The sequence below is a fragment of the Podarcis cretensis genome (assembly GCF_951804945.1).
Source record: "Podarcis cretensis genome assembly, chromosome: 7".
In the NCBI taxonomy this organism is placed as follows: domain Eukaryota; kingdom Metazoa; phylum Chordata; class Lepidosauria; order Squamata; family Lacertidae; genus Podarcis; species Podarcis cretensis.
The window spans coordinates 32149343-32165380 of NC_137176.1; the positions used below are offsets into that span (position 1 = coordinate 32149343).

The 16038-nt window shown below is 41.8% G+C and overlaps 2 long non-coding RNA genes across 6 annotated transcripts in view; one reads left to right on the plus strand and one right to left on the minus strand.

Moving 5' to 3' along the window:
- Nucleotides 1-16038, plus strand: part of LOC307220159 — a 45979-nt gene that overhangs the window by 8461 nt on the left and 21480 nt on the right. For 3 of the 5 annotated variants that reach the window (XR_013840727.1, XR_013840728.1, XR_013840730.1), the window contains exon 2: nucleotides 4998-5170. The exons of the other annotated variants lie outside the window; for them this stretch is intronic. This is a non-coding gene — a long non-coding RNA (uncharacterized lncRNA). The remainder of the gene's footprint in view (nucleotides 1-4997; nucleotides 5171-16038) is intronic. 5 annotated transcript variants of the gene reach the window in all.
- The window catches only part of LOC307220181, a 53861-nt gene continuing 40954 nt past the window's right edge, over nucleotides 3132-16038 (minus strand). Inside the window, exon 3 of the long non-coding RNA XR_013840755.1 lies at nucleotides 3132-3165. This is a non-coding gene — a long non-coding RNA (uncharacterized lncRNA). The remainder of the gene's footprint in view (nucleotides 3166-16038) is intronic.

Consider the following 16038-nt stretch of genomic DNA (forward strand, 5'->3'; position numbering starts at 1 on the left):
AATTATTGGATGTGTGAAAAATGCTTTTATGCTCATAACCCCCTAAACTCTGCGATTTGCCAGGAATTTCTGGGGTTCCTGCCAATGGCAAAAGAATTCCCACCACCACCACAGAGGACACGACTTACTAGAAAAATATATCTCCTTTCACATTAGCTGAGTATTACAGAAGTTTTAGTTAAATTATATGCATAATTTTCCCTCTTATGGGCAAGCTCTCAACTGCCTTTTCCCTTTCAAGAAGGAATGGTAGAAACTATTCCACATGGCTAATGGAGTATGGAAAAGCACCAGAAGGAAAAGTAGGTGGAGCAATGGATGTGTCACCCTCACGTACAACATTTCAGCCACACAAAATTCAGAGGGTTCTGTACACACACACACACACACACACACACACACACACACTTCCTTCTAGGCAAGCTAGAGGCATTATGGGAGTTCAAAGACACATTCCACCCAGGCAAAAGCACTTCAGGAGAATATGGAGCAGGGTCAATGAGCTGTATGACTTAGCTTGACTCCTGGGGGCCACATACAGAGAACTGAAGGGCCACATTTGACCTCTGGGGTGAAATGAGGGTCGCTTAACCGGCTCATGAGCTGCCCCCAAACCAAGCCGCGCCCGCCTGGTGAGTCCCCGTGCGCAGCACTAAATTGGCACAGCGTGGTGTGGGGACTCTCTTTCGTGGCTCCGGAAATCGCTTCTGTGCATGCCCAGACGCTGAAAATCGCTTCTGTGACAATCTCCACAGGAGTGATCTGACCCATGCCTGGTAAGCCTTGCCGACCCCTGCCTTAGATGAATCCCCAAATACGGTTTTTATTTGTGGTAATGTAAGCAAATCAAGGGTCCCTCAACAACCATAAAACTTCTTTGTCTAGCAGAAAACTCAGGCCTGTCCTTGCTCAAGATTCCCCCTATTTCCCCCACCATGAACATTATGCAAAGATTAAAGCTTCAGAGCCAAAAATCTCTTCATTCGGTAAGACATATGCCAGCCAATATAAAGGCTTTTGAAATTTCCTTGCTTTCAATAGCAGGCAGTTTAGGAAATGGTTAGCTCTCCAAATAAAATAAATTTGGCATCAAATAATGCTTACTACTTTGCTGCATTGTGCCTAGTGATGATACTTGTTATATTTCTAGAGCTCTTTTTCTGAGTGCTCTTAAGTGATTTATATAATATTATTTCAATGATGCTTTCAAGAAAACATTGTTAGGTAAGCCAGGGCCATTAGTTCCATATTACAGATTGCAGGTGGTAGAGATGGTGGCTTGCCTAAGGTTCCCCTGATGAGTTTATGCCTGAATTTGAGATATACTCCCAGCAGCTCTGCAGCCCTTTACTGGCTGGAGTGGAAGGAGGCGCCAGGAAAATCACTGTACTGGCTCAGGATCCAGCAGGTCCCGAGCCATTTCAGCCCCTCTCTGCCTGCAGAATGCTCCATTTTCAGGGCTTTCTGTGGGTTGTTGTCTACCTGCGTTTTTGACAGGGAGAATGGGGAGTTCCATGGTGGTAGAATGTTTCTGGTGCCACCGGCAGAGCCCAGCAGAACTGGGCAGAGGGATAACTCTACCCAATGGAAACATCCCCTACATCGCACAAAGGGGCTTGGGATGGCAGCCTTATTATCTTAACCATAACACTACACCCAGGGCTTTTTTCAGCTGGAACTCTCTGGAACTGAGTTCCAGCACCTCTTTTTCTAGAAAAATAGCACTGAATCAGCTTCCCTCATAGTATGCTGGTTTGAATATACAGAAAAGGTGTCTACATTTCTCATTTGCTATAAATATTTTATATAACGTGTAGCAAAATGTAATCTTGTCAGAGGCAAACTGAGTGCACAGTATTCAAATCATTCTAAACCAAGACAAACCATTGAAATTTCATATCTTCAGGCATGAGTAACTTCTGTTTAAATGCATTGCTTGGACTGTTAGATGTTCCTCAGTCCTTGTGTGACCCTCTGTTCCTAAAGCATTTACACCGGAGCCGCTTCCTTTGGCTGGAATACTATTGCTGCAATGCCAACATAATGTTGTGTCTTGCTTAGCAAACCTTAAGTTTAAGCTGTATTCAAAGTAAGAAATTTTAAAAGATGGCAACCACTATGTAAAGCAATAGCCAGAACATGTGCAAGCTAAGAAGGTGATGTTTTGGAAATGAGAGTGATCATGCTCAGTGGCCATGGAATGCTGGCTGACAGATGGAGGAGAAAAACATGGGAAAACAAGAAAGAAAGAGGAATGGACTGGATTTCCTGGAACAGGGTATGGTTTACCAGCTAGAACCCTGAACAGAAGCACTCCACACTGTAACAGTCTATGCAAGTTCCGCTTGTTAATATTACCTTTTAAAGTTAAGTAATCTTTAAAGAAATGTGCCTGTTTTACTGCAGAAGAGCAGTTGTCATCCATCAGCCTTGGGAGACAACAGTAGAGTGTGCCTTCAGGGTAAATTCAAACCATTGGAGAGTTACAGTAGCTGTAGTGACCGATATGGGAGAGACATGTTTTGTTGCAGCTGGGGCAGATGAAGGCATCCTGTTGTGCTGCTACAGGTGCACCACGGCATTTCTTCTCTCTGTGCTCCTCCCAGCAGTCATTCCTCCTCTGGTCACTGTCTACCTCCAGGCACTGCCGTTGTCCGCAAGGGATTCCCACACAGCAGAGTTGATGTTGCCAGACTTCATGTCATGTTTGCAGACACCTTTGTAATATAGAGTTAGTCTGCCAATGGGCCTGGTGCCTGAAGCCAGCTCCCCTTAGAGCACGTCCCTGGCAACCCCGCTATCTTCCATTCTGTGGACATGACCAAGCCAGCATAGACGTCACTGAGACATTCTGGAAATGTAGGCTTTGGAGAACTGATATTTGTTTGAAACTCTGCCCTGGCAATTAACCTAAAATCATAATTTTACCTAACCAAGGAGGAGGAGACGTTTTTCCTTTTTATTCATGTCAGTTAGTTCCTTTTCTATATATTTTTTCAAGAGAAGCATGGGGGGAAGAACAGAATCTGACACGCATTCTTCAGTGGAGAACATTTCTTGGTTTCACATAATTCAGTTACCATATACTATCTTGGAAACCACAATAGCTATAAATAATTTGACCACACTTTCCTCTTGATAGTATCTCTCAACACATGCACATGCCTGGAGAGAGAGAGAGAGAGAGAGAGAGAGAGAGAGAGAGAGAGAGAACAAACAGTCAGATATTTGTGAAATGAGATGAGAATATCGGAGTCTTTTGGTTGCGAGGCGCGTGAGGGCTAAACGGTCCCTGCCTAGAGTTTATGCTTTTATGCTCAACACAGTTTCCTGACAGAGGCTGCAGAAGCATGTACCCTTTGAAGGCGCAAACTACCAAAATGTCACCTGAAGGAAAAAAATAGCACTACTCATCCAGGCAAGGCTTGGGTGGAGTTATTTCAGTCAGCCCTAACGATGCTTTCATGATAAGCACCAGAGAAACTCGCTGAGCACCCCAAATTAGACAAACCTGATGGTTTTCATGCTAAGCCATATTTGTGTGCTTCAGACATCTTTCACCAATAAATCATGCTTTTTTAAAAAAATGACAGTATACACACACGCAGGCAGATAGGAATGGGAAAGAAATTTGTTTGCTTTACCTGTCAAAATCACAATTGGCAAATCAAAACAGCACCCTCTTTTTTTGGAATTTGCACTTCTCTGACCTTTGCAATGCTGTTCTCCAGCCAAGGAATGCATATGAGGATGAGTTTATTAGTGAAAAGTGCATGCAAAAATGCATACATTAGTGACAAGAATACAGAAAGATGCTTTTATTTAGTTGCAAAAATGCCTGTATTCAGCAACAATTGCAGTGCTTTTTTTCTGGGGAGACGCAGGGGTATGTATACCCCTAAACATTTTGTGAATCTGATGGGAGAATAAACTGTTTTTTAAAAATACTGTATTTTTTGCACCATAACACTCACTTTTTTCCTCCTAGAAAGTAAGGGGAAATGTCTTACAAGTGTAAGCGGCTCCTGTCTGGTTGGCTCCTTTAAAGCAAGCAGGCTCTCTGTCCCTCTCTCCTCCCCACTCAGCTCGCTACATAGCAGCAAAGTTTTTCAGCTCGCTAAGCTGGGGATGAGCGGGAAGGAGGGAGAAAAGCAGAGCCTGATTGCTTTAAAGGAGCAAAGTGGCCACAGCATGAACCACAAAAATCATACATCCACTGTTTCGTTTAGAATAATTTTTTTTCTTGTTTTCCTCCTCTAAAGCCTATGTGCGTGTTATGGTCGGGTGCGTGTTATAGTGCGAAAAATACGGTAGTTTCTTCTCTAGCATGGGGAATCATCAGTTCCGTTGCTACCTCCGATGGTGGCCTTTTGTCCATTTACTGTATTTATTTCCCCCGATTTGAACTATAAAATGATGATTTTCTCAAGTCAAAATGAGAGTACCCCTAAGCATTTTTTTTTAGAAAAAAGCACTAAACAATTGCATACAATAATGTACATATTAGGAGAAGTGTGCAAATTTTGCAAATGGATGCAGAAATGGGGCTGGAAGTATAACTGGAAAAATGAGGATTTATCTTTTCCTACAGGCCGATCAACAATGACACTGTTACATAACTGTAGCAAGCCTTTCTTTTCATACGTGAAGTCTTCCGCTCCTTGTGACAACCAGGCTGCCCTGGTTCAGAGGAGTTCAAAGCACATGACTTTGCATGCAGAAGCAAGCTCTGGTGTGGATAAGCCCATGGGCTGCCTGAAAAACAGTGTGCCCACATTGGTGGCATCTCATTAATGAAGCCCTTGAGAAATTCCAAAAATGCTATCACTTGTTGGATCTGAAGAATGGTTGTTAACTGAGGACAGTCCTCCTCCATCATCCCTTTCAGGGTTATTTCCTACGCTGCAATTTCTTTGTTTGTTCGAAAGCTTCCCGTCTCTTGTAGGCAGAAATTGCCACAATAAAAGGTGTGACCTTGTCTAATTTATCTCTTTCAGTCTCTGGGACTAAAGATGCCTGTAGCCGTTCAAACAATGCAACCATCCCAACAGCAGTGCCCTTCAAGAGCGCGATCTTGTCTTTCAGTTGTGCTCTTTTGTATGGAACATTGTGTGAGTGCTGTTCAGCTTCTATGACTAGCAGCAGAATTCCCAGACTTGCCTACTCAAAAGTAAGTCCCGTCATGGAGGTTTCTGGGGCTTACTCCCAAGTAAGTGTGTATAGGATCAAGGTCTTAAGGATGGGAACATGCAGCCGCTGAGACAGCTTAAAAAGTTAAAGAGCGAGGCCAGAGGAACCATCATATTTTCTGTCAAAATATTTAGGGGGAAATGATGAGTTGCTGAAGCAGAAGCACCCGCTTTGAGAAAAAAGGTTTGGCTCATGCACAACAAATGAACAAAATCCGTGTGTTTATTGCACAATGTAACTTAACATCTGGAAATGTGGTAAGACAGAAGGGAAAGTGATTCCATGCACAGCCAATGTACTGCCTGTTGCAGAATCCTGCCTTGGACAGCCAGCTCACCTAGGCAGAGAATGATGAGGGGTTTTAAAATATATTTTTAAGGCACATCCAGTTCTTTCTCATTTCTGCAGCACACCTGATGCCAAAAGGACATTCAGTGTTAGAAGTACAAAAGAGCAGGCGAAGGAAGTAGGAAGGTTTTGTTTCACATTAGGGCAGACTTATAGGCTGAGTATGCATGTTGCATTTAAAGCACAGTCATGCCCCAAGGAATCCTGGGAACTATAGTTTTTTTAAGGGTGGTGAGAGTTGTTAGCATACCCCTATTCCCCTCACAGAGCTATGATTCCCAGAGTGGTGTAACAACCAAGCCCTTTCCATGAGGAACTGAGAATTGTAGCTCTGGGAAGGGAATAGGTGTCTACTCTCAGAACCCTTAACAAACGACAGCTCCCATAATTCTTTGAGGGAAGCCATGATGTGATGGAAAAGTTTGTTTTGCTGGACAGGTTGGGTCCCCAAGTGTTTTATTTTTATTTTTCCCTGCCAGCAAATGGTTAATGAATGGCAGCCTCTGATTGGCCAGGGTTCCAGGAGAGGGGGTTGAAAAGGAGAGGATTTGGAGAGACAGTTTTTTAGGTTGGGATAGTAGTTGGGACTGAGGTAGGGAGATAGGTTAGGTGTCAGGTTGGGAGATAAGGAGTGAGAGGAGAGAGAGTTGGTTCTGGGTAGAAACATCCACTCTGAGGAATATATCACAAACTAGAGAAAGGAGTGTCTGAGCTTTGTGCGAAGGACAATGTGTGGTGTCCTGTAAGAGTAATAAGCCAGGAATTAACTGGGAGACTGAGGCTGAGCCAGGAGAAGTAGAATCTGGAAAGATAACAGTCTGCTTAAGTCTCATTCCAGTCAGGAGGGGAGAGATTCTTCTACAAAAAGAGAAGGCTCCCAAACCAGTTAAGAGGGGTGTGGAGATCCCTTGGGTCTGTTACTTGGAGTACCTCAGAAGTAGGGTTGTCTAAGGGATGTGTAACTGACAGGATGTACCACCTTATTTAAGAACCAAAGTATTAAATGGCAACAGCTGTGCAACAACTGAGAAAGAACTGAAGTGAAATAGCATTATGATCTGAAGTATCCTATGTTTTACCCACTTGTGTCATAAACTTCCTTTGTTTAATAAAATCTTTATTGTTAATTTGATCAAATCCTGCCTGAGACTCCAAATTATTAAGTTGTCCCTCACACAAGCCCCCCTACTATCTTGGGTAGTTTGTAGGAATTTAGATTTAGATTTAGATTTAGATAAATTTATTGTCATTGTCCGTATATACACAGTATACACAACAACGAAAATCAAACACCCAAGACCGGATTCACATACACATTTGCACGTATCTCCAACACTCTCATCCTATTCAGACATAATCTATTAAAACATACATAATCCAGAATATAACACAACCTATTAGAAGCATAGCATAACCTAAAACCTATCTCATTCCTTACTACTCACTGCTTGCTATTTCTTACAACTGGCCCTGAGATCATTGTTTAGTGCAATCAGAGCTCTTGGATAGAAACTATTCAGAAGGCGTGTAGTTCGTGTTTTCATTGTCCTATATCTTCTGCCCGAAGGCAACAGTTCAAAGAGGTTGTGAGCAGGATGGGTGGGATCTCTCAGGATATTGTGTGACTTCTTCAAGCTGCGAGACGTGAAGATCTCATCCAGGGTTGGTAGTTGGAGCCCAATAACATTCTGGGCAATTTTAATTATTCTCTGTAAGGCTTTTTTATCCATTCCAGAGCTGCTCCCATACCACGATAATATACTATAGGTTAAGACACTCTCAATGGTACTATGATAATAGGACAGAAGTAGGTGCTGGGATAGATTCAATCCTCTGAGCATTCTCAGGAAATACAACCTCCCCTGCACCTTCCTCACAACCATATTAATATTTGCAGTCCATGAGAGGTCCTCAGAGATGTAAGTGCCCAGGTATTTAAAACTACCAACCCTCTCCACCTCCTCGCCATTTATGTGCAATGGTAAAAATACACTTTTCATGGCATTGGTGTTCTGTCAGGTGGGTGCACTGTATTTAAGTGAGGGCGGGCCCAACGACACCAGGGGGAAAAGTGCCGTCGCGCTGTCACACATGACAGTTTAAAGTGGTATCATGTTGTTTTAAATATATGATGTGAATGTGGCCGATAAACGCCAGGCTGGTAGCACCCATAGAGTTGGTCAGGGAGTATGACTTGAGAAGGAATAAAACCCAGAGGCTTATGTGTGTAAAATGTGGGTATAACAAAAGTATTCTGAAATGTATGCCTTTCAGGGAAAACCATCATTAAAGCTTACAATGAGCAAGCTTAGTATTTCTTTATTTGATTTTCCTTTTAGTTAGCTACTGTTAAGTAAAGCATTCCAAGGCACTTGTAAGGCACCTCATCTGTGAAATACTTGGGACTTGCACACAGTTTGAAAGCACTGTGGCTTGAGGCTGATCTGGAAAAAGTTGAACTGAAATTGTTTGAACCTACAGTACATTCGAAAACGGAAGCATAACCTATTTTACTATCACTTCTTCTGTGGTTGGTCTGATTCCTATTGAAATGAATATTTCATTTATGAAGTGCTCTTTTTGTGGCAAAGCTGTGTGCTCATTCTAGAACAGGGCTTATAAATGCAAGACTGGGAGTCACAAGGAGAGAGCATGAACTGAGGGTCTTTGCCCAATGACCCCCCCCCCAAAAAAAAGCTGTATAGGAATATGCAGGCAATACAGCAGGAATGAATACAAGATGGCATTTATTTCATTGGATTATAATCTGGACCTTTTCAGACAAGCAGCTTATATTCAATATGCTTCTCATTTGGTTGTAGGCTCCACAGCGCTAACACAGCAAAGGAAGTATTTCTGCTTGGGGGTTATCACGGCTCAAGCATTTTGCAGCTTTCAAATTAGATGCCTTTCCCCAGCTAATGGCAACTTTACAGTTTGGGGTGCTATCCAAACCCTAGCATTCCCTTACACATAATCCCTTACCTTGGGATCGTTGGAAGATTACTTACGAAGCCTGCGAATATCCCAATGTGAATATTGCGACACAAATTCTGTGTTAATAGGAGAGTCTAACATTCATACTGATATGAGCATGGATCTAGTTACCTTAATTGATATGGAGAAGTTTCTTTTGGAAGAAGACGATCAGATGAGTAATTGGATCTCATAGGATTATAAAGCAAACAATTCTGGTTTACAATTGCGTTAGCTAGTAAACATGCTACATTTAATAATTTTAAATGGTAATTTAAAGATTGATTTGGATAGGTTATTTACATATATTGGCTCAGCAGAGGCCCGTGGAGTGGATGATGAGGTCTTTGTGTCCCCCTTGCAGAATGAAAGTGTTCCACTAGAAGTGGGAGAAAATGTCAGAAAGGGACAATGAGCTTCTGTTGGTTCAGATTTCATTTAATGATAAACCATGACTTCTGTCTGGTAGCAGTCATGGGGTAGGGTGGGGTTGGACTTCACTGCCTTCCTGGCTTCCCAATGCTTGAGTCACTGGTGGTTATGAGAAGAGGTAGGTGCGGTGTTGGAGCAGTGGCAGGAGCATTAGATCAGCTGCACCACTGCACCAGCACTGCACCAACCTTCCCATGGCCTCCATCTTGGTAACTAGAAGCAACCCCAGCATTGGGAAGCCAGCAAAGCTGCCCTGCCCCACCCTGTCCTGCCCTGCCCAGTCAGTTGCTACCATTTCTGCCCCTTAAGCAAAGCCACAGAATTGAATCTATTCAAATTGCAACAGATATGCACATTAAGGGGTCAATAAATCTTGCAAAGATAGACTTCCGGGTCGGCGCCATCGCCGAATGGCGGACTCCCTCCGAGCTCCGGAGGGAGTCGGCTGGGTAGGGGTCGGGTCCTGCCGTGCCGGCGACGTGGGGACCCTCAAAAACCATGGGCGGAGATGCCCATGGACTTGGTGACTCGGCGGGCACTGTTTGCGCCCCCCCGACCCGCGAAGGAGCCTTTTTAAAGGCTGCGGAGCGGGTGACGGGGGGTGTGGTGCTGTGAGTCCAATGCTTCCCCTGCCCAGCGAAGCCGCATGCCATTCGGCAGAGAGCAACGACTACTTCTTTGAAAATTTTGGATTTGGACTAAAAGGAACAACCCGTGAGTAAATTGATTGGACTTAAAAGGGAAATTTGATCTTTGAATTTGGAGCGAGCGGGGGGAGTGCAAAAAGGAAGTCCGCCCCCCCCCCCCGTTGTAGATGGCTCAATGCAAGGATTTGACAACTAAGATCGAGAGATGAACTTGTTTACCTGAAAAAAAATTTAACTTCACGAAGGGAAATTACAATAATTGTGCTGGAGGAGAAGACTGATTTGTGGGAACTAAAGTGCAACCCCCCCCCCCCGGGAACCGGGAACGATCCGCTATGAGAGACTGGTGAAGAGACACAGAAACTTTGACAGCTGTCAAAGTAGCTGTCAAAGCAGGAAAATAAAAGAGAACTTTGTTACGATGGCTTTGCTGGTTAGATTTGTTACAATTTGGACATAAATTATTGGAAATAAAGGCAACAAGTTATTTGACTTTTGGGTCTGATTTTGAAAGAAATTAAGTTACCATATTCCCTCTAGAGGGAGGCTGGGACATTGCAACAGTAGCAGCAAGTGGAAAAATACTATGAATTTGAGCAGGATCTGTTATCTCTTGGGAAAGCTGCAAAAACGAAGTATTATTTTGTCTACAGAGGTTTCTATACTAAAGGAGACAATGGATTTATCTATTGAAGAAAGGAAGGGACTTGACGCAAGTTATGTTCCTGAATAACAAAAGCCTCTGTGGAGAACAAGAAGTTTCTGAATTAGAAGGTTTCTGCAGCAGAACAGGAAAAAGCAACCTGAGGAATAAGAGCGGGACCAAATTTGAAGCTGGAGTATTTGGAACATCCAGACTTTAAAAGGACCAAGAAATAGAATTTAAGTTAGATTCTTAAACATAGAGGTCTGGATGGAAGAACAATGACTTTTTCTGAGAGTTCTTTCGAGACTGGACTTTCTGAAATTAAAAGCTATCAAAAGATGGCAAAGTGGAGTTGAGATATAGACGTGGATACACCAGGCTGGCAGTAGACAATGGATGAACTTTGGGGATTGGAACCGGGGAATGGGGGGGGGGGAGATTTGGAATCCAAAGGCTGTAAAATTATATATTATTTCTTTCTTTTCTTTTTTCATGTCTGTTGTTTGAAAATAGGGGAATTCGTGGAAGGGAAATGGGGTCGATCTTAGGGAATTATATAAAATATAAGGAGAAATGGTTCATTAAGATAAATAAGATAAATTAATTTGGAATAAATGGGTTATTTAAAATTACAAATAAGGTTTTAAAATTTGGGGTAAGAATCTGTGGAATCAATTTAAGGGAAATGGAATACAAGAGGGGGAGGGGGGGGAAGTCCGGGAAAGTTGCCACTGAAACCAAGTGTAAATCATATCTGTTTTTTCTTTCTTGCTTGCTATCTTTCCTTTTTATTCTGGAAAATTTTTAATAAATATTATTTAAAAAAAAAAACAATAAATCTTGCAAAGATATTAAAATCTCAGCTTAAATCCCCAACAGTAATTAAAGAAGGTATAGTTCTGTGTATAGGTGCTTCTCTGCTTATACACGTCCAACTCACGTGTGGGAAATAATTAAATAAATCTATTTCAACTGCAAAAATGTGTGAAAAGGGCAAAAAAAAAAAGGCCCCAAAAGAGTGGGGAAACTGCAAAAATGTTGCCAAAGAGTGGGGAAACAGCTAGTAACCCCAAGAGGATTTGCAACTGCAATCCCATGAGCCTTTGCACTGATCTCTAAAGCCTGTGGAGAGTTGGAGTTTGAGAAAGGAGGTTTGGTGGGATCATTTGTGGTGGAGTTTGGCAGACGAAAGGGTGCAGGCTTTCCCCATCTAACAGTAGATGCGCGGTACCCAGAAATGTCTCTCACACACACACACACACACACACACACACACACACACACATGAATGGGGAGATACCTGTACATATAATTCTGAAGACATACACTATATTAGTGGGGAAGGTATGATCTGGTCTGGGATGAGGTTGGATGCATTTAATGAGTGCCTGTAATACTGATGTTGAGAGGCACATCTCCTCCTCCCGCCCCCCCCCCCCCCGCCATGCCCACATCATTTTTAAAAACTCATGTGTGCATGGGTGGAGAAGCCTCTTCTCAATATAATCCTGCAGCTGCATGCTTTCATACTTTGCCTTGAGAGTGTATGGTTGAACTCACTGCTGAGGTTAATTCTTCAGACCTTGCCTGACTAGTCAGTTTCAGCTCCATGTGACTCCCTCCTTGAGAGGCTGAGTGCCCTCCCTCCTTGTGTGCTGAAGTGTATATCATCCAGACTTAAGATGAAAGTCTTCCACTAGGTATGGAGTCTAGTGTATCCCCCTCCCCACTGGTTACAAATGGATTGGATAGGTACGACCTTTTCCAGGAGTGCCTCACAAAGACTAAACTGTGGAGCAGTGCATATCCCTCGTTCGCTCTCCGATCCATGCACAGCCACTAGTCACTGCTAAAATCCTCAGACAGGATTAGATAGTGTTTTAAAATATACTACTAGCATTTTAATCAGAACCATATGTCCTGCTTTGAGACTCACTTGCTTCCATGACAGAAATCTTAACCTGGAATCTAATAGTTCTGTGTTCCCTCTCATATCTTCCAACTCCCCTTTTTTTCACTTTCTTACACCTTCCTATCCTGTTGGCCGATTTCAGATTGCTGGTAGGGACTTGTTTGTTTTTGAAATGTGTTGCACAATGCATAGCAAGGCCTTCTCAAATAAAGGCAGAAAGCCACGCAACAGTGAAGGACCAGGAAGCTCTGTCCTGTCTAAACAGCACTTCTGTGCTAGAGCATCAGTGCAAAGGACAAGGCATATAGGGTTGCTATATTTAAAAAAATAAAAACCAGGACACCCCTAAATTTGTTGAGCTTTTTATAGGAAGACCCCCAAAACATGGCTTTTCACCACCGCCTTTCAGAAAATCCGGACGTATGGCAGCCCTAATTGAGCTCATGCACTTGGTGCAACGGTGATTGCGCTCCTTTGCTACAGTTTAGCGCAGGGGTGGGGAACTTGGGGTCCTCCAGATGTAGTGTCACTCCAGCTTCCATTAGTGAATAGAGTCTTGCAACATCTGGAAGGATGTGCACATTCCTCACCCCTGGTGGAGCAGGTCAGCTGTGCCTTCTGTGGTAGGGCAGCAGCAGATGGCTTTCGTGCCAGTACGAGGGAATGGGAAACGATGTGTACAGTATTTTATTGTTGGCATTAGACACCTGTTAGAAATCGATCATTCAGTATGGCAGCACCTACACTTTGAAACTTCCTGCCACTTGACACCAGGCAGGCACTTTCACTGTACTCTTTTTGGGCCCTGCTGAAAATGTTTTTGTTTGGACAAGCCTACTCGGCCATGTATGTAGAATGTAGATATGTGTTTTGAATCTGTTTATTGCTGGTTTTAATTTATTTTTTAAAGTTTTAAATAGTTGTTTTTAGCTGTTTTCAGTGATTATTTTATTCTCTTTGTAAACCATTTAGAGGTTTCCCCACCCCACAATCAAGTAGCGTATACATTTTATGAAATAATTAATAAATAAACTAAGGGACGCTTTTCTTTTCTTTTTTTGCCAGAAACTGTCATCTTGTGGCATTCCTGACAGGTTTAAAAAAGTAGATTAATAAGACTATAAATCCACTATTTAGTCAATATTTCAGATATTATTTCTATTGAAGATTGGTGTGTGTGTGTGAGTGTGTGTGTGTGTGTGTGTGTGTGTGTGTGTTGTTCGGAATACAGGCTAAAACAGGCTAAATGTTGCTATGCTGGACTATCATAAGTGCTTCTACTACTAAGCCAATAGTGGGAAGTGACTCTAAAGTTTCCTGTTTGACATTAGTTCTTTCCTACTGTGAATTGAGTGATTTATTGTACAATGAAGCCATTACAGAAAGAGAGAGGAGGTGCTGGCTGAAGCCAGCCAATCTACAACACTACATTTATAGGGCCTATAATTATCCAAATTTTTGAGATGCACAATAGTATCTGCTGAAAGGGAACATCTGGGAGGGGAGCGACATGTCCCAATTAAACGATGGATGAGCAGCTTCGTGTATTGGATAACTTGCTGTGTTAATGGGGTTGCAATTTTACAAATGCCACTCAAGTTAATAAACATGTTCCGAGAGTAGCAACGCCCGGAGGACACCCAGAGATCAAGTGAAGAAGAAATGTGTTCTCCCAAGCAATTCAAGATAACAGAGCAACAATAAGATGGACTAAATAATAAAAAAAGAGTGCAGAAAATGTCACAAGCTCATGTGCTGTGGAAGGGAAGGTGCTAGCAATCAGTACCCTCCCCCTTTTTTAAAATGAAGATGACAGTTCAGTGTCAACACAGAGAATTTTTCAGTGTCTGGGCCAAACTTGCAGATGACATTCGCGACATTTTTAAGCAAACGTGCATAATCTGAGTGGATTTATTTTGGAGGAAAGGTAGCTGCAGGGCCCCAATCTGCAGTGCACTTTTGATCTGGATTTTTTTTTTAAAAAAAAATATTTTAAAGGTTACAAAAAGAAATAGAAAAAAACACCAAGTTGAACACAAACTTAACAACACGTCACAATAAGAAAAAAAAGAGAATAGAAAAAAGAAAAATAATAATTATAAAATACAGAAAAATAGAAAAATAGAAACAATTTAAAAAAACACACACAACGAACCTTCCCATAACTTATCTTTCATTTGCTTGTTTCCTTGACCTCCTCGCACCTCCCTTTTTTTGTATTCTGGTTCGGTTAGCTATTTCAGCAAATCCTTTCCATCCTTCCCAATTTTTATCCTATAATTTATCTTAATATAATGTAACTTTACCTTTCCTCCTTTCATCCATTAACAGTCTATTTTTACTTAGTCCTTTATAATATTTCTGCTAAAGCCACATAACTTCATTCCAGCCTCCTTCTAACATTCCTTAATTTTACAATGTTTCTGTAAATAAACTTTAAATTTCTTCCAATCTTCTTCCACCGACTCTTCTCCCTGGTCTCGGATTCTGCCAGTCATTTCCGCCAGTTCCATGTAGTCCATCACCTTCATCTGCCATTCTTCCCGGGTGGGTAAATCTTGTGTCTTCCAGTACTTTGCAACAAGTATTCTTGCTGCTGTTGTAGCATACATAAAGAAAGTTCTATCCTTCTTTGGCACCAATTGGCCGACCATGCCCAGGAGAAAGGCCTCTGATTTCTTCAGAAAAGTATATTTAAATACCTTTTTCATTTCATTGTAGATCATTTCCCAGAAAATCTTAATCCTTGGGCATGTCCACCAAAGGTGAAAGAATGTACCTTCAGTCACTTTACATTTCCAACATTTATTATCGGGCAGATGATAAATTTTTGCAAGCTTGACTGGTGTCATGTACCACCTGTATATAATTTTCATTATATTCTCTCTTAAGGCATTGCATGCCGTGAACTTCATACCTGTGGTCCATAACTGTTCCCAGTCAGCCATCATAATATTATGTCCAACATCTTGTGCCCATTTAATCATAGCTGATTTCACCATTTCATCCTGAGTGTTCCATTTCAACAGCAAGTTATACATTCTTGACAAATTCTTACTTTTGGGATCTAACAGTGCTATTTCCAATTTTGATTTTTCCACCTGGAAGCCAATTTTTTTGTCCAGATTATATGCCTCCATTATTTGATAATAATGGAGCCAATCTCGCACTCTATTTTTTAGTTTTTCAAAACTCTGTAGTTTTAATCTATCTCCCTCTTGTTCCAGAATTTCCCAATATTTCGGCCATTTGGCCTCCATATTGAGCTTTTTCTAAGCCTTCGCTTCCATTGGTGACAATGGAATGATTAAATATATTGGGCTGTGTACACGTTGCCAGCTTAAAATAATAATAATAATAATAATAATAATAATAATAATAATAATAATAATAATAATAATTTATTATTTGTACCCCGCCCATCTGGCTGGGTTTCCCCAGCCACTCTGGGCGGCTTCCATAAAAACCAAAAATACACTAAAATATCACAGATTAAAAACTTCCCTGAACAGGGCTGCCTTAAGATGTCTTCTGAATGTCAGCTAGGTTGTTCTTTTCCTCAATTCGGATCAAAACTGGTTTGGTGAAAAGGGCACCGAAATGCAGCATCTCATAAGAAATGACAGGATAAATACGGATTGTAGCTAAAGTGTGTACGGCACTTCCCAAACCAGCAGTGAGAGCAAAGAGGAGTGTGTATACAACCTTAGCAACATTTTTGAGCTCTAGTGTCTCAGTGTGGTTTACACATTAAAAATAAAACACAAAAGACATTGAAATCAGATAAGAACTAAATAAACTAAAACTAAAATTGGAACAGAGCCCTGTACTGGTTATCTGCTGAAAATCACTCTCTTCTGGCTGCTGCTGCTGTTTTAACTCTGAAA